Genomic DNA, 19253 nt, shown 5'->3' on the forward strand with positions numbered 1-19253 from the left:
GCAGACAGACGGGCAGATGGACAGACAGACAGATGGGTAGATGGACATACAGACAGACAGACACACAGACAGACATACAGAGAGACACACAGACAGACAGACAATGACAGACAGACACACAGGCAGGCAGGCAGACAAACTTGGTAACACCTACCTATGTGTATTTGCATATTAAAACAAGATGTGTTTGTGAAACACTATGTCCCCCCCCCCCCATATATTTGACCTTTGACCTTGACCTTACCCTTACACCACTCAAAATGTGCAGCTCCATGAGATACACATGCATGCCAAATATCAAGTTGCTATCTTCAATATTGCAAAATGTATGGCCAATGTTAAAGTTTGACGCAAACCAACAAACAGACAGGGCAAAAACAATTATGTCATAAAAAAATTAATATTTCATAGAAGACATTTCCAAATTTATTGTATTCCAGACTTACTGTACTTGAAATGTTCAATGACATACTTGAAATTAACAACAATTAATTTCAATTTTCTTCTGACAGGAAATTTTCAAGACGTAACTTGACATGAATGCTAAATGCCATCAGTGTGCACAGTTGACGTAAAATGGAAAATATTTACTTGAATGATGCTTGCTAATGTCATTTTATTGAAATTGTTAATCCACTATTCCTGTCAGTCGGAAGTTAAATGAGATTGGGACATGAAGTCGTCTTTCAAATTGGGCGAATTGTGAAGGAAATGACATGGAAATCATGTGAAAACTCTACACAACTTAATTTAGAAAAACTAAATTTGGAGGGCATTCATTTGAATAGTACTTGATTCCAGTAGACAGGAAAACATACAAGTCGGGATAGAATTTCTGTTTAAACTATTTTAATTTGCTCACATTATAGCACACATTTTCCATGTCATATTGTATAAAAACTGATCGTGTTAGGTGTTGGTAGACCAGTTGGTTTCCGATCAATAACTCGTTAAAGAATTGACCAATTTGCTTAATACTTCACATGTGCATTGGCCTTGGAAAGTAGATGACCCCTATTGCAACTGGGGTAACTAGGTCAAAGGTCAAGGTCACTGTCACAATAAGTGTGAAAATCGTTTCCGATCAATAACTCATCAAGGAATGGACCAATTGGCCTGATACTTCACATGTGCATTGGTCTTGGACAGTAGATTACCCCTATTTAAATTGGGGTCACTTGGTCAAAGGTTAAGGTCACTGTCACAGTAAGTGTGAAAATCGTTTGCAATCAATATATCGTCAACAAATTGACCCACTTGTTTGATACCTCCAATGTGGATTGACCTTGGACAGTAGATGACCCCTTTTGAAATTGGGGTCACTAAGTCAAAGGTCAATGTCACTGTCGGAATAAGTGTGAAAAATGTTTCCGATCAATAACTTGTCAACGAATGGAACGATTGGCTTGATACTTCGCATGTGCATTGGCTTTGGACATTAGATGAGCCCTAGTGAAATTGGGTTCACTTGTTCAAAGCCCTGTATGTCTCCAACCGCAGAACTCTTTTTATTCTTGTCATTGTTGTGAAGACTTCATTACTGCATGTTAGTGGACTTAATTACTGCTATGTATAATTTATTTTATGCTTTCCGGTGGCTTACCGAGAAATATCAGTGAATTAAAACTGATAATTTCACTGTTTCAAACAGTGAAAATTAACAGTGAAAATTATCGATAATTTTCACTGTATATTGTGATATGACGTCATTTTTTGACGAAATGACGTCATCATCCCAGCCATGGGCGTCCGCAGGAGTTTTCCTAGGGGGGGTCAAGGGGGCTTTTCCCCCTTTGCTGCCGGAGGCGTAGAAAATTGTGAGAATAAGGCCAGATAATTGTGCATCATGAAGTAAATCTTGAAGGTTACGAGTTAGGATTTGGAATTGATAAATTGACTGTATTGGAATAGGTTATACCTATTTTTCTCTCCTTTGATCATAGTGACTTTTCTCATATAGAATCTAAATACAATATCTGACGCACATAGGGACTGTGAAAGCAAACAGTATTTCAGAGAGAGCACTAAGAGAAGACGGCTAGTTCCGAACACACCATTGTAAAGCGAAACAAGGTGGACTGCAAAGTAAAAAAGCATACAAATCCTTGCTTACCATTTCATCGAAATACGCCGTCAGTTAAAATATATAGCACAAAATGAGCAGAATACGAAAGGACGACATACTGCACATCAGCTATGGACGGCAAGTGGAACGGCGACATGTGTGATAACGCTCCACATAATAGCCAAATATTCGTCCATTTTAGAGCCCATCACGCAAGCACTTCAGACTGTTCAATTAGACATAATCGGTGTCAAAAAACACGTTCATAATCTGACATCGATGTTCACCGATCATCTAGAAAATGCGGATTCGATTTTTGCGGAGGATATATTCGGTTCAGCATTAAAAACAATGACAATACCACGGCAATGTGGCCTTCAAGTATACCGAGCAAATGTTGGTGGAACCAGTGAAGAATACTATCGACGCACAATTTATATTACGTACATGGACTCACTGATCCAGTCTCTAAGAAGCCGATTTTCATAATCTTATATGCCTGCGTTCATGTTATATCAAATCCATCCGAACCACATCAAAATTTCAATCTATCAGACTATAAAGATACAGTCCTAACCATCGACGAATTTTATGAAATCGATAATTTTGAACAAGACGCAATGTCATGGTACAACAGGAACAAGAAGGAATCCATCAAACAGAATGAGTCATATTTTGTTGACTTGGTCAAAAAAAGGATTTGTTTCCGTCCGTGCGTTAGGTGATGATCATATTATTAACCCTGCCCCCGCCACTTGTACGGTGGAACGATCATTTAGCACGCTGAGACGAGTCAAGACATGGCTAAGATCCACCATGTCCGACGACAGGCTCTTAGGATTATGCATGATGAGGTTCACAGGGATAGGATCAACGCCGACAGGAATATTTTTATTCAAAAAATCTTCGAGAAATTCGGCAGAGACCCACATCGCCTTCACTTCCTATTTAGGGACTGAATAAATGTTAATTGTTAATAAATTGACTTCTCCGCACGAATGAATCATGTTTAAAACAATGTTTTGAGAGTTAATAAATTGGCAATAACCGCATCCATGACTTGTTTTACATGTAAATGGGAGTTGATGTTCATACGAAACTAATCAGGGGTCATTCTGACCCAAATTGTTCAATTCAGGAATCATAATTGTACACATATAGATTTTTCCGTATTCAACTATTTTTTTCGCTCATCGATTTTCCAGGGGGGAGTCAGCTGACCCCATTTGCCCCTATGTGCGGTCGCCCATGATCCCAGCGAAATTCTTTACTTAAACTCATTACCAATGTATATAAACTGTGAAAAAAGAGCATAAAATAAAAAGAAAATTTGTTGGACTTGGTGGAACTCGTGATCATAGAAAAAATATTTTTTCTATGATCACTCGTGAATTAAAATCGATAATCCACCGAATCCAACAAATATCCTTTATGTATTCATTTCTTTGAAAGTTACCTGTCTGATGTTTGCTTCTTTAATATATACTAGTATATTCCATATGAGTTGTAACTTAATATATACTAGTATATTCCATATGAGTTGCAACTTAGGAAGCCATATTTAGACTTTGTAATGGTCTACAGTCCTACTGTGTTGTCTTTCCAAGATCAGTGTCTCAGACCTGTTAAAAGTATAATAGATTGAAATGCATTAGTGCCCAGAAGAAAGAGATTCTCTTAATAAACCAGTCTCTCTTGTTGACATGTTGACAGAGCCAGGACCATCTTGGGCAGTTGAAGCCAGTAAACTGTGATCTGAGTCCAGGTTTTATGGTGTGTGGCAATGAAACTGTGAAGTAGTGATCTGAGTCCAGGTTTTATGGTGTGTGGCAATGAAACTGTGAAGTCATCCTGTGTCATGTGTCTGGGATAACTGTCCCAGTGTTGTTCAGCTGGGTTTTACAGTCCTCATTTAGGGGTTTTACAGTCCTCATTTAGGGGTTTTACAGTCCTCATTTAGGGGTTTTACAGTCCTCATTTAGGGGTTTTACAGTCCTCATTTAGGGGTTTTACAGTCCTCATTTAGAAGTTTTACAGTCCTCATTTAGAAGTTTTACAGTCCTCATTTACAGGAATTCAGAGAGTTTGCAGGAAGCACTTTGCTTGAAGAGTTAACAAGAAATATCTTTAAAAAGATATACAACGTTGATGTTGTAATGTTTGCGACCAGTGAAAGGAGATGGAATGAAGCGACCATGTATTTAAATGAAGGTAGTGAGTGATAATAAGATAATATATTTTAATGTATTAACAAATAAAAATGAAGAACAAGAAGAGTCAAAATTGTATGTTTTATTGTCAGTAAGTATTGTAATGACTAGGTTTTCATAATTGAAAGAGTAATACATTAGTTTCAATAGGAAAAGAAAACATATTCGCCACTGAAAAACTATGAACATGTTTGAATGAAATAAGAAAATGTGTTATAATGTGTACAGATGTTAGTAGAATGTAGACATAAAAGACTCAATATTGCAAGCATCATAGTGATATGAATTTTTTGCAGAAAAACAGAACTTTATATAAAAAATGAACGAACAAAGTACAAAGAAACATATTTACACTAATAAACCCAAATATGGATTATAATAAATCAAAACAGATAATACTTCCAACACCTATTCATTTCCTTAGTATCGCGGGCTACCGCCCCAAACCCCCACTTTGTCGATAGTGGTAAACAACTGCGTACCGGTAAAGTGCAATATAGCCTGTTTTTGTAGTGTTTAGTGTGGCCGCTACGGCTTGTAAACAATAGATTCTTTTAATTGTACAGACATGTTATTAATGCTATACTGCTTCGTAAACTAAGGAGAAACATTTCGATGTAATGTTTAGAGGATGTTTTGTATCATGACAGTTTTTAATTTATTGTAATTTACATGTAATTTACAATATATTCTTATTTCAGTTCAAATGATATGCGTCCAATGTTTTAGTCTGGGAACCAGACTACCAATGTTTACGGTGATTTTTGTTTTATTAGCCAATGGACAATTCGGGTTATTCATTTTGGACCTATCATGAATGAAGATCATCTAAGGTCAAAAGTGATGTTAAAAAGCTACCCCGAAAAAAATGTTAGTGGTGGCTTCTTGAGTTGGCATTCACAGCTAGCTTGAAGTGCCTCGATACATTTGTGTTCTCGTAGATTTTCATTTAGGTTAAGCTGGTGTGACAGCTAAAGTATTTTGTCTAAAAATAGATAATAGGTACAATAGCACACAATTTTATACATTTTTTTATGCTTATCCCCTTCTACATTTTCATAATGGTTTGCTTATGTTGGTGTTTTTACAACAGAAGGGATGATTATATATTTAATAAATCAAGAAGTGCATGGTTCCATAAACTGAAATGCAGTTAAGCTGTGTTGCCTCAAAAACAGTGATGCGTGTATTTGGAAAATAATGAGGTCCTTATTAGTATTGTGTACTACAACAAGCATTACAAAAAGTATTATTAGGTCTATACACATATCTTTGTTAATGAGTTTTGCCTGTTCTTAGCAGGAAATCTGTATGAAAGTGTGTGAATGAATTATTTGACATGTTGTTTGTTATTTTAGGAATGACTGATACTAATATTATCAGTGGAACTTTATAGGCCAGAAGAAAACCATTATTCCAGTCGATAAAGTACTGTATCAGAGCTTTAATGGACAAGATAATGGAGTGTAAACATGAAACTGGAGTCTTTATCAGCTGGTCATCAGGTATTGGAGTGTGTGTTATGGCCAGGAAGACTGTAAATCAGCTTGGGATCTCAAGGAATATTGATGTTGGGCAATGGTTCACAACCTGGACAAGTACAGGACAGATGTCAACCACCATTATGCTGGATGGGGGGATTGCAGCTGCTTGTCACATATATGGGCCTTGCTCTGTGAAAAGGGGGTTTAAAGCATGTGCGTAAAGTGTTGTCCCAGATTAGCCTGTGAAGTCCGCACAGGCTAATCAGGGATGACACTTTCCACTTTTATGATAGTTTCCATTATAAAGAAAGTCTCTTCTTAGCAAAAAACAAGTTTAACCGGAAAGTGTCTACACTAATTAGCCTGTGTGGACTGCAGAGGCTAATCTGGGACAACACTTTACACACATGCATTAAGCCCCATTTTCACAGAGCGCGGCTCTTAAGTGCTGATAATAGGCATCTCTATATGAGCCTCACGATGAGAAAATGAAGTTTAATGCATGTGCCTAAATTGTTGTTCCAGATTAGCCTGTTCAGTCTGCACAGGCTAATCAGGGGCGACACTTTCCGGCTTAATTGGATATTGGCTCAGAAGAGAGTCGTTCCAATTAGCCTGTGCTGACCACAAATGCTAATATGGGACGATGCTGTACCCACATGCATTAAGCCCCATTTTCCCAGAATGAGACTCATATGGAACCTCATCAGTGCTGATAGTAGACCTCTTTCTATAGTCTGATAATAAGAATTGGCCAGTCAGTCATTATCTATGGTGACTCTGCTTTTGTGTCTACATTGCAAAGCATTAGTGGCTTTGAGTATAACTTTATTAGCTCTCACAAGCTCAAGAATCAGTTATGTTGAAGGGTTATCACTCAATCATGTTGGACTACAGTAACTGTTGTATTTAAATACTTTATGCATTTAACGATAGCATTAATATAATAATATATAAAATAAATAATAATCCATGCATGTTTAAAGTCACAAAGGTAAGATATTTAAAACCAAGAATTGCATTGTACACAGTCAGGTTTGAGCCTTTTGATGAAAGATTGGTTTACAGCTTGTAAGATATTGGCCCTGATCTGTGAAAAGGGGGCTTATTGTATGTGTGTAAAGTGTCATCCCAGATTAGCCTATGCAGTCTGCACAGGCTAATCAGGGACGACACTTTACACTTTTATGATATTTTTTTAAGAAAGTTCCTTCTTAGCAAAAATGTAGTTAAGGGGGAAAGTGTTGTCCCTGATTAGCCTATGCAGACTGCATTAAACCCCCTTTTCACAGAGCCAGGCTCAATTATATTTATCTACAAGAAGTGATGTGTTTCCTGTGTCTATTTGAGTTACAGGCATGGTGTGCGGGTGCATTCACTGAGATTATTGCACTTAACTCTCGCAGTCATGGTATTGTGGTATGGCTAAAGAACATGCTTATGTTTTATGGAGAGAGAACAGTATTATGTCCCATGGCTAGATGACATGGTTGTGTCCTATGGCTAGTTGAAATGGCCTTTTCTCATGTCTAAAGGGCATGACTGTCGTATGGATACAAGACATGGCTATGTCTCATGTCTAAAGGGCATGACTTTTTTATGGATACAAGACATTGCTATGACTCATGTCTAAATGGTTTTACTTTGTTTTATGGATACAAGACATGGCTATGTATTATGTCAAAAGGGATTAACTGTATTTTATGGATACAAGACATGGCTTTGACTCATGTCTAAAGGGCATGAGTTTGTTTTATGATTACAAGAGATGGCTATGTCTCATGTCTAAAGGGCATGACTTTGTCTTATGACTACAATACATGACAATATATCATGTCTAAATGGCATGACTTAGTTTTATGGATACAACACATTGCTATGACTCATGTCTAAAGGGTTTGACTTTGTTTTATGGATACAAGACATGGCTATAATTATCTCATGTCTAAAGGTTATGACTTTGTTGATGGATACAAGACATGGCTATATATCATGTCTAAAGGGCATTAATTTGTTTTATGGACACAAGACATGGCTATGTCTTATGTCTAAAGGGTATGACTTTGTATTTTGATTACAAGACATGACTCTCCTGTCTAAAGGACATGATTTGGTATTGTGATTACAAGACAGGTCTATGACTCATGTCTAAAGGGCATGACTTTGTTTTATCGATACAAGACATGGCTATTGCTCCTGTCCGTAGGGCATGACTTTGTATTATGATTAGACGAGATGGCTATATCTCATGCCAAACGAACATGATTTTGTATTGTGATTACAACACTTGGCTTTGTCTCATGTCTAAAGGGCATGACTTTGTTGTATGGCTTACAAGACATGGCTTTATCTCATGTCTTATTAATGGGCATAACTTTGTATTGTGATTTCAATAAATTGCTATGTCTCATGTCTTAAGGGCATGACTTTGTCTTATGATTACAAGACATGGCTTTGTCTCATGTCTAAAGGGCATGACTTTGTATTGTGATACAATACATGGCTATGTTTGAGTCGCAGGGCAGGCTATGTGCACTAACCTACAAAGTTTCATGCGTCATAATTATACCTGACCTGTTTACTTTGTCAAGCCCTTTTGTGATCACAATATACATTACAGATAGGCTTATATTGACAAATGGCAACATATGTCACATACACTGATTGGTTTACAAAAACACCAAATAATATATTTGATCTTTTGCACCAGCTTGGTTGGGTCGCATTGAATAAATACTCAAATTGCCTGTATGCTTGATACAAAAAAAGAACTAATAATTGGGTGCCATTGTTAATGTTCACCTGATACCTCTGATGTATATGCCTTCACTGAAACGTTTGAAAAACTATGACAACTCCAGATTACATTTCGATTTCTCAAATTGTTTATTTGGTGTTTTATTCCCTTGTTAAGGTTGCTTTATGAATCATAATTATTCAACTATGGATTGATTTATTTTTTCCATTAAATACAAGCATTCAATGTGTCTGTCAAGCCAAGTGTTTATAACAGGAAGTGAGTGGGGGGTTGCTAATCCCATCTAGGCGTTGCTGATGTGTCTTTTATTCTGCTACTAGTATTTTTGTAGCACAGCTTCTTTAATGAGAATGATGACAGAGAAAATTCATGCATGAAGTAACCCAGCGAATAATCTTGTGATAATACCCTTTTAGTGTTTGATGGCCTTTAAAATTGGCTCATTTTAAGGGTGGTAGCTGTGTAGAGACTAAGTCATGTGGAACAAGTGACCTTGATTGTCAATAATCTCATTTTGTGCTCTGTCTGGCAGGGAATAGTGTTCATTAATAAATTGTTGTTGGTGATTGTGTTGTACCTGGTTGACATTTTTGTGTAAAATAAGCAAGTGATGCTCTTTATTGTTGATGAGCCGGATAAGTCAATATATAATAAGGTTCTAGGTCCTTGAGTCATTGTACCTGGTTACAAGTGTTTTTATAGAGATGAGGTTAAGGTTGCGCTGTAAGTGTTCTAGGAGATTGGAAGCGGTGCAGGTCTCTCTAGGTATTCTGTATTTGGGCGTAGACTTTAGAGACCTCTATTTAATTACTTGTCCATAAACACTTACATACCCTACGTCTTGGTAAAATGTTTACTCTGACAAGATAAAATGACCATTTTTTGCCATTTTTTAAAATAAGTTTATTAAAAATAATAATTGACTTAATAAATTTATACACACAGAAAAAAAGTATATATGAGGAGCGTCGAGAGAAAACCGGGCTTAATGACAAAATTTTCGAATTTGGGATTTTTATAGTTTCTTTAAGTGCAGACCTTTCTGAGCATAACGGTATGTTTGTTTGTAGTATGCAAAACGGAATAATGGGTATTTAATGACGTCACATAATCCTTTTTTTTATTATTTGCTTATGTTATGACAATTTATTATATACCTGTTTAATGCTTTTAACAAAATACAGGTCGTATCAATCGTTGAAATAAAAAATCCCGTATTACGCTACTCGCTGTTTCCAATTCCGTATTACCATACTAGCCGGACTACTTCAACCAATGACGTCACATTACGCGCACCGAAAAAAGATATATTTTATATTACAAAATATATTACGTAGTACATCATGTGACGTCATTTCTGTGACGAAACATAATAGTTTTATCTAAACTCTATGGAATTTAAGAACATGTCGGAAGTGGTGTTTTTTAACAGTAAACTATTTGTTAAAAACATCGAACGAATTCAAAACGTATTTTGGAGTGTGTGTTTATCATACATAAATGTATATTTCGATAGGAATACAATAAAATAGTGTGGTTTAAACTAAGTTTTGTAAAAGACATGGATGATATAAGTGGAAGTGCATATTGTTTCAACGTTTTTGTTACAAACATCGAATATAAGTTGTCAACTTCATTGTTATAAACATTGGATTAACGATGGCATTAAGGTTAGAGTGGCGGAAACCTGTGTTTTCCCGGTTCAAATGTTTACACGTTAATTGACATAAACTGTATTTATACGCGTCTTAAATACACTATGGCGTACCGTTTTAGTCATTGTTTTGTCAGTTTTGTTAAAGTAAAAAATACAATTGTTAACTGTTTTCGTTAGTTGTTGTATATAATAAAAGGAATATTACGCTAGTCAATTGTTCCAAGAGTTTGTATCACTCTCGTGGCTTGTGATATGTCGCATTACACAAGCCACTCGAGTGATACAAACTCTTGGAACAATTGACTAGCGTAATATTCCGTATATATATATGACGTCGTGTAATTTTCTTGTCTCACATTTATTTCAATATTTATCAATACTTTTTAACCGATAACAAATAAAAACAATATGATCAAAATAAGTATATTTTATATTTTCATTATTCGTCACTAGATTTTGTTTCCTAGCAACGATAGAATTTCATCGAAAAGAAAAGCGTGACGTGTCGCGATTTTAGACAGCTTGTGGCCAATTTTGATCCAAAACCAGTCATAATTTGTAAAATCGTACCGAATTTTAAATACATGTATCAATTTGATGCAACGTTCAAGGAAAACATGATTCTCTAAATCGCTATCCTTCATTTTACGACAAAACCAAATATAGAGCTACCTAAAAAAACTCTTAAATTTGCGATTTCTACTTGACGTCGAGGGCAGATTGTCAGGTTTGTTTCGTTTTACTTTCATTGTTCCTTTAAGGCATAATTATTCAAAGGGCTTATATATAATTATATAGAATAATTGTAATAATTATTATATTATAAAACAACCAATTCTATAGTTTATGAATGCATTGATGTGTAAAGTATCAGAATCAGAGATAATTGAAAACAATGAAATAGCATTTGTATCATAATAGTACTCAATATTCAGGACAGTAAGTCATATCTGTTTCTGGCACGTACAGTTGCGTGATGTTCATTAAATACATTAACAATATGCACATCGTCACAAGAGTCAATTTCCAAAGAAATAATCCATTGACGCTGGTCGGACATATCGGCTCACGGATCGACGCAAGTATTGTCGGCGGTCTGCACTCAATCCAGCAGAGGGAACTGGGTGTGGACGCTCCACATTCTGGAACTGAAATGTCGGGTTTTTCGAGATCTGCAATTCTGTCTCTTCTCCGTCGTGTTGGATTTTTGCAGTCACAATACCTGGCTTACTTTGGTCAAGTCAGAAGTACTGGTACTGCCTGAAAGGGTTAACAAATGCATTAATTTAGGCAAATAAACATGACAAAATAATGTAAACAAGTAATGTCGACGAAAGGTGCTGGGTTAGTAACCGTTACGACATCCATTGTTAAAGTTTACTTAACATTTTAACATTCAAGTCTGAATGTCCAGGTCGGGTATGAGACTGCCGTGTTGGTCACAGACAACTGGTTAACAAGCAATCGTTGTATACATCTCTTTCCTGAAGAATAAAAATCCTTTTTCAAACGTTAAACAACTAAACAACAACTGCAAAGTAAACGATTTAATAAGAATAATACAATTGATGAAGCAATTATTTTGATACATATGATATAATACAGATGTATCAGATATATTTTGTTTAGAAAACGTTTGGACGCGACAAACTTACAAAAATATTGTGTAAAGCCTAAAATTATTTCCTATTTACTAAATGCAAAACTATATAATAATTATATGTCAAACATGATTACCTTTTGTGCTAAAAGAATGTGATTCCTGAGCGAGTCTGTAGCTGTCAATTTTTCTTCTTCCGTCACAGCATCCATAACACCCCTTCTGAGTGTTTCGCACTTGGCACAAACGTCATCACGTGGACCAGCGATTTTGGATGTGCGGGAAACACGTTCGCCATATTTCCTTGAAGGGGGTAATTTCTATGACTCTAGAACCGGCTTCTGTGCATGTTGCGCATAGTTACGTATGAAGTGCACAACGCACATGACATCATCATAACAAATAGCATGCTTTGGCTTTCTTCCACAGTTGCCATGAACTCTAGGCGTCAAACCATGTTCTCTGACATGTTGCTGTATTGCTAAAAGCTGGTGCTTACCGATGTCAAAGAGCACTCCCCTCTACCCTAAACTCAACCCTGGCTCGCTTCTGTTGCTTTCCTCTTTAAGTTGTTTCCAGATCAACGTCTTTCAACAAGGACAAAACGTTCCTTCTCCTCTTTGGCCAGCGCCCTGATATCTAACAAATGGTTAATAACAGTCTCAAAATTAAAACGTTTATCACACTGATGTTTACAGCCGCATCCGTCCGACAGAAACTTACGCACGTTAAGAAATGCATCATCGTGAGCGTCGCCGGTTTCTTTTACATCCTCACCTTGGTCGCTTTCTTTATCTTCTGCATCTTCGTTGCGGACCAGTTAATCCCGGACCCTGGTAACAATGAATAATTCGGGCTCTTCAGGATCAACTAAGGACGTTTCATCACACAGTTCTTCCTGTGAGTTTACCGGTGTCCGACCAAAATGCTCCGACAATACAGATTCTAGTTCCTGAAAATACAGAAACGTGTATATTATAGGCCTAATATCATGCGTGTTGAAAATAACGTCATCATTATGCATTTCAGTAAATTAAATATTAATTTTACTAACTTTCACTATACTGTATGCATAGAATATTAACTACAGTCTTGAATTAAAATAATAGCGAATAAGTGATAATATAACAAACTTATTACTCCTAACAAATGTCATTGTACATGTATGTCATTTAAATAAAAAAAATGTAGTCACAGCTGTTAATCTAGATAAAAATTACAGCTTGATTTATACTGCGTACATAATCGCTAACTTTAAATGGACATCGCACTGTATTCAGTCGCTTAAAAATCATTTAAAATTTAAAAAATAATCATTTTAGAATGTTGCACTTTGCTTATAGGTGATATTGAAGCGCTTCAATTTTTATTAAATCACATTAAATCTAGGTATGGTAACAATATTAAAATTTAAAAATATTTAAATTATAAATAATTTGCAGGCAACTATCTGCAAAAGACAAATAATGAGTTACTAATTTTAAGCGTTACGGTGCTGGGAATCAAAACTACTGAACATCAATTTCACAGCGCTTCCATGTATCCATTACACCACAGGCACAGCTGATAAGTGTTAGAAGTAAATAAGGTACATATAGAAACAATTTTTATTAAATGAAAACAAAAACTATAATTATTAAATGAAAACAAGCAAATTCGTTGAATTGATATCCCCCGCCCATATGCTTCTTGACACAAAAGGGTTATATTTGACACTGAAAAAAGCATTTTTTCAAGATACAAAGGGCCATAACTCTGTAATTAACAGATGGTGTACAATGTCATTTGGCGTGCATCATCCTCTTATCCATATATATACTCATACCAAGTTTCAATGAAATCCGCCAAAGCACTTCCAAGATATGGCTCCGGACACAAAAGTGCCTATAGTAAAAAGCATTTTTTCAAGATACAAAGGGCCATAACTCTGTTTTTAACAGATGGTATACAATGCCATTTGGCGTGCATCATCCTCTTATGCATATATATACTCATACCAAGTTTCAATGAAATCCGCCAAAGCACTTCCAAGATATGGCTTCGGACACAAAAGTGCCTATAGTAAAAAGCATTTTTTCAAGATACAAAGAGCCATAACTCTGTTTTTAACAGATGGTGTACAATGCCATTTGGTGTGCATCATCCTCTTATGCATATATATACTCATACGAAGTTTCAATGAAATCCGCCAAAGCACTTCCAAGATATGGCTCCGGAAACAAAAGTGCCTATAGTAAAAAGCATTTTTTCAAGATACAAAGGGCCATAACTCTGTTTTTAACAGATGGTGTACAATGCCATTTGGCGTGCATCATCCTCTTATGCATATATATACTCATACGAAGTTTCAATGAAATCCGCCAAAGCACTTCCAAGATATGGCTCCGGACACAAAAGTGCTTGACGGACGGACAACCGGACGGGCGGACAAGGCCTAAACAATATCCGGGCGCCTCTGCCTCTGGCGGGGGATAACAAAGAAACGACCATTTTGAAATGTCAAAACTAATGATAATCATATTGTTTCTTATAACAACGTACACCATTATTCATTGCTGGTTTACGCAATGTTAGTATTTATTTAACCATCTATCATAACACCACTATTTGTTGGCGTTGCTCGTTTAAGCAATGTTAGTATTTATTTAACTATCATAAATACATGCTTGCAAACTACATATGTACATAAAGAATACAGTTTTATAACGCATTTCATAACTATCATGGCTTTCGATTTGGATAGAGCAGTTTACTAGATTTCTAAACGCTATTTTATCCCACTTTTACAGCGAATTTGGTTGATTAAAGCCCCGTTGATTAAATATCATCTATAATCAACGGCAGGAAATGATGTCAATATTTCGACGAAATGTCGTCATAAATCCAGCGAAATTATCCAGTCAAACTAATTTTGTTTAAAAAAAAGGTTTACAAAATAAAAAGTGGGATAAATAGAATAATAGATTAGTGTTGATTATAGATCAGGTTTATCATGCTCGGCACGAAAACCAAAAAGCACTAGCCAAGGCTCGTGCTTTTTGTTTTCTAATCCTTGCATGATAAACCTGATCTATAATCAACACTAACCTATTATTCTCTATGAGCAAAACTGCAACATTTTGTTTTACTTTTACTTCAGACAGTTCATGTTATTAAAGCAATAGAAATTAACATATTTCAAAAAGAAACATTCATAACATCATTAACAACCAAATACTTACCTCCATTTTTTCAACCATCATGTTACTCCGATAATAAAAAAACTGCCGCATAATTATAACTATGTTTACTCCAAACACTAAAATATTTCCCGGGTAAAACAATGACGTCGGTTAAAGTGGGTTTTCCCAATAACGTCATCAATGTCATTTAGCCTGGTTTTCACACGACGCGCCTCATATATAGTGCCTGTTCAGCGTAACACTGTTCTAACTCAATTTCACAAAACTTTTCTGAAAGAAGAAAAGAGAGCGCCGATGGCGCTGAAAGCATAGTTGCAAGATACAGGGAAGTTGCTGCTGAAGTAAATGTTTAGGTCAAAATATACTAAATAGTTTCATTATATGTTTCGATGTAAAAGCGACAACTTTGAGCGAAAATAAATACAACATTTTGCACATAGAGACCCCCATAACAATACCTTTTCTTGACGGGCGTTCTTAGCTGAATCGATTTAAGCAATAAAAAAGATATGTCATGTTTAAACCAAAAAAGAATTCGACTCAAATCAAAATGGACTGTTTTTGCGCCTTTTTTTCGGCCGTTTTTCTAGTGGATTGTAACCTTTTGCAGTGCCATTTTTTACTTTAATCTCCAACTTTATCCTATTTCAGGGATTTAGTAGTGAACACCTATGCTTACCCTATCAATATCTCCAAACGATAAAACCAGAACAACAGTCTAAAGTGTATAACATGCCTTCGAGGAAAATATGATGATTTGTTTAGAGAGTACAGCCCTTCATGACTCGATTATTTAGTATTGACTCGATTATTTAGTATATTGTAACCTTAACGATTGCTGACATCACGAGTCGCCCCCCTTGCTACCAAAATGTTCTATTTTTAGAAACGGGAATTCCAAATAGTGACGAATGTGAATGGTTACAAAATGACATAACTACGAAAATAAATACGTAGAATTACATTATTTCACGCATACCATTATGCAACCATCCGTTTTCTCTTCCGACTTGATACATTTACAGCTTTCCATTTAATATTTTACAGACACAACACTCGTCCAGAATTCGCGCGAATCCATTAAATTCGATGCCACATTTAAACCGTTAGCACTACTCGTAACGTTAATTTCTGGCTCAAAGTAAATCATTTTAACTTCAATTAACATATCTCTATTACTTTCAAACTCTACTTCATCAAATCCATAGCAAGGTCGCTGTGGTGTAATGGATATGGTGTCCGCCTAGCGACCGGGAGGTCACGGGTTCGATCCCCGCTGTGGGAGCGTTCTTTCAATCTCCCATATAGACACCAAGTACTGGTTCTAGGCCCAGGAAACGGACTCGAGAGCATTTCAAATAAGTAGGAATTACTTTCTATGTAATCGAGCTAAAATAAATAGGTTTAAACTAAATCCATAGAAAGGCCTCAGTAGATTACGTCTAATTATTTGGACTACGTACTCCGCCATTTTTTATACATTTTCAAAGGATAACAGTGCGTTATGCCCCACTTCCTGCTGAGAATATGTTTTAATTTCTATTTATAATTAACCGATGAAATGTTACATATCCTTAAACCAGGGCCTTATGAATTCAGTTATGTAAACCTTTGACCTCTCACAGAACAGTAAACAAAGGAAATAGAAATTAGGTGTGAGGTCACTATCAACAAGAACAGAATTGTTTTACGAACAAAATTTGTTTTAGTTTCTTAGAAGGTTTTTTCACGTAAAACGGTCTTAGAAAAATTCACTAAAAACGGTGTCAGCAATATTCTTGGAAGAAAACGTAAGAAAAACGTTTAAAAAAAAATGTAAGAATTACCATATACTAAATTAAATAGATATTTCGTCTGATTTTTTATCAGGTAAGGCTTCATAATGGTCAACCGATCGATGTGGGTTTTCGAAATGTCGTATATACCTTAAGCATAGGTGCGTTGCACCTATGCTAAAAACTGTGGTTTTATGTGTCTTCTTTAGATATCATAATCCTTTTTTTCTTCAAATAATTTAATTTTGAAATACTTTATTCCATAAAGTGTAATGACAACATATTATAAACTTCATAAGAGATATCATACATTAATTAGGTTCGAACAATTTTGCGCTGAGCTGGTAATATAATTTTTATTTATAATTATTGCTGACACATTGAATAGATTTGCCAAGAAATTTGTTAAGCATTTTCTGTAATACTTAATTATTAAATGAACAGTTGTAAATGTTTTATTTCTTTTTATATTATTATACATTGGCCAGGAGCATTTTCAGTAAATTATAGATAAAAAATAAAAAACAATCTTGTGTGTTTTGTATCTGTGTATAATATAATACAGTGCTGATATTGCTTGTATTTTAACTTACTGAACAGAAACTTTGTTGTTAGTTGACTACATAAATTGTTCTCTGTTTGATAAGACCTTGTTTCATATTCTGTGAACAAATGTTTAACTAATTGAATTTTGTTTTCACACTCTGTTTGTTCTTCTGATCAATACATTTTTTTTTTCGATTTAAGTGAATATGTGGTTAAACATGCTCTTTTCATGTCATTAGACATTTTTCAACGGCAATTAAGTGTTTTATTTGAAGTCCTCAGTCCTGGAAATAATTGGTTGGCAGGAAAAGCGATTCCTTTAATCAATAAGACCATTGATTGTGGCATGGAAATAAACCCTTTGTATTGTTAAATTGCCCTATTTAAAATACTTTTTGTTGAAATTATTAAACATTCAAACAGTGTTTTGTTATCAGTAAACTGTCTTCCTGAAGTGGCTATTCTACATAACTGAGATAACCTGAAATTAAGATATCAGAATAATGGTCTAGTGCTTCAATTATAGAAACAAGCCAATTTCCAGCTGTTGAAAAAGGAGATTAAATCATATTGACCAATGGCAGACAGGTTGGATGGGGCCCAGTTCAAACAGTTTAATGATTACCAGTAGTTTTCTTCTCTATTTCAGACTCCAATATATTGATTTTGATAAAGCTATTGATTCTATGCTGAGGCACTGACGACATTAAAATTTCCTGTCTTTGCAGGTGACAACCAAGGCACTGCATCAGGCTGTGCTCCTTTCACCCTTCTGGACAGTGTGGCTGTGCTTCATTCACAGGACAGTGTCATCTGCTGCCTGGTAAAACCGGTCAACTCCTTTGTTAACTCATTTACAAGATTTTTTAATTTTTTGACTCTTTAATTTCTTAGAAGAATGACAGAATTTCTTATGAAAATAAGCGCACATGGTGTCATATTGTATATATTTCTGAAGCTGTTGGTTGCAAGAGGGAGACAGCTTGCCGTATAATAAAAGGGCCGCCTGGCGAGAAATTAATGTATTGGATTTGGGAGACGCTCAGACAACATCCAGATTACACTTGTGTGAGTGATTCTGTGATGGGAGTTAGTGATGAACAATTTCTTTTCACATTGCGATGATAATGGAAAATTGAAAAGCTGTGGAAATTTAAACTGCAGACGACAGCTGAGTAGTTGCTACAGCGATATATTGTCAACTTTATGGTCTTTTGTCAAAAACATTTCTCTTCCTATAAATGAAAAGTGAAAAAACAAATAAATATTGGCCTTTATTAACGTGGATTCTATTGGAGAAATTTGTGAAGTTGATCGAATTTAAAGAGACTTGGGAATTCAGATCACATCAAATTCAGTGAGTTAACCAGTGGATTAGAACACTGACTTGACAAAAGTGGATTAGAACCGTGCTTAAATAGGTAGGTCTTTAATATTCATGTATTGTCTTTGATTAAAATTCAAATATAGAAGAATTCATCATGTTAACAAGTTATAATTAACAGCTGGTTAATGTTTCAATGAAAGTTCTGTGCGAAATGGATATTTGATTTTATAATTAATTATTACATGTGTGCAAATAAAGGACACACTGTGAATGTAAAGCATAGTTTTTAACTAAAAAGGGTTTTCATATGGGACTCTGTATAGTGTGAATAACTGTCAAACCTTGTTATATTGTTTTGTTATGTGAAGATGGCAAAACCCTGTTATAATAAATGGTTTAACAGTACTTGAGATGTTAAATAAGTTCCACTACCATTAAAACAAATATTTTAAGTTAGAAATGAGTAAACCTGTAAGTAAAAGAAAATTAACACACAAAGCAGGCAACTTATGTTTATTGTTATGTAAAAATTGCATGTTAAAGCCCTTTTGTTATTCATGGGTAATAGTACCAAACAGTTGGATATAGAATTTCACTACCACTAAGCAAAAATATTTTAAAGGGGCCTTTTCACAGATTTTGTCATGTA

General features: G+C 35.4%; 1 protein-coding gene across 9 annotated transcripts in view; it reads left to right on the top strand.

The window, feature by feature from the left end:
- The window catches only part of LOC127859293 (irregular chiasm C-roughest protein-like), a 305644-nt gene that overhangs the window by 167237 nt on the left and 119154 nt on the right, over positions 1–19253 (top strand). For 7 of the 9 annotated variants that reach the window (XM_052396541.1, XM_052396544.1, XM_052396542.1 and 4 more), the window contains one exon: positions 18006–18698. The gene's annotated coding sequence lies outside the window, so the exon portion shown is untranslated. The remainder of the gene's footprint in view (positions 1–18005; positions 18699–19253) is intronic. The other 2 variants (XM_052396545.1, XM_052396548.1) reach the window with 1 other exon arrangement.

The sequence above is a fragment of the Dreissena polymorpha genome, chromosome 15, assembly GCF_020536995.1.
Source record: "Dreissena polymorpha isolate Duluth1 chromosome 15, UMN_Dpol_1.0, whole genome shotgun sequence".
NCBI classification, from domain to species: Eukaryota; Metazoa; Mollusca; class Bivalvia; order Myida; family Dreissenidae; genus Dreissena; species Dreissena polymorpha.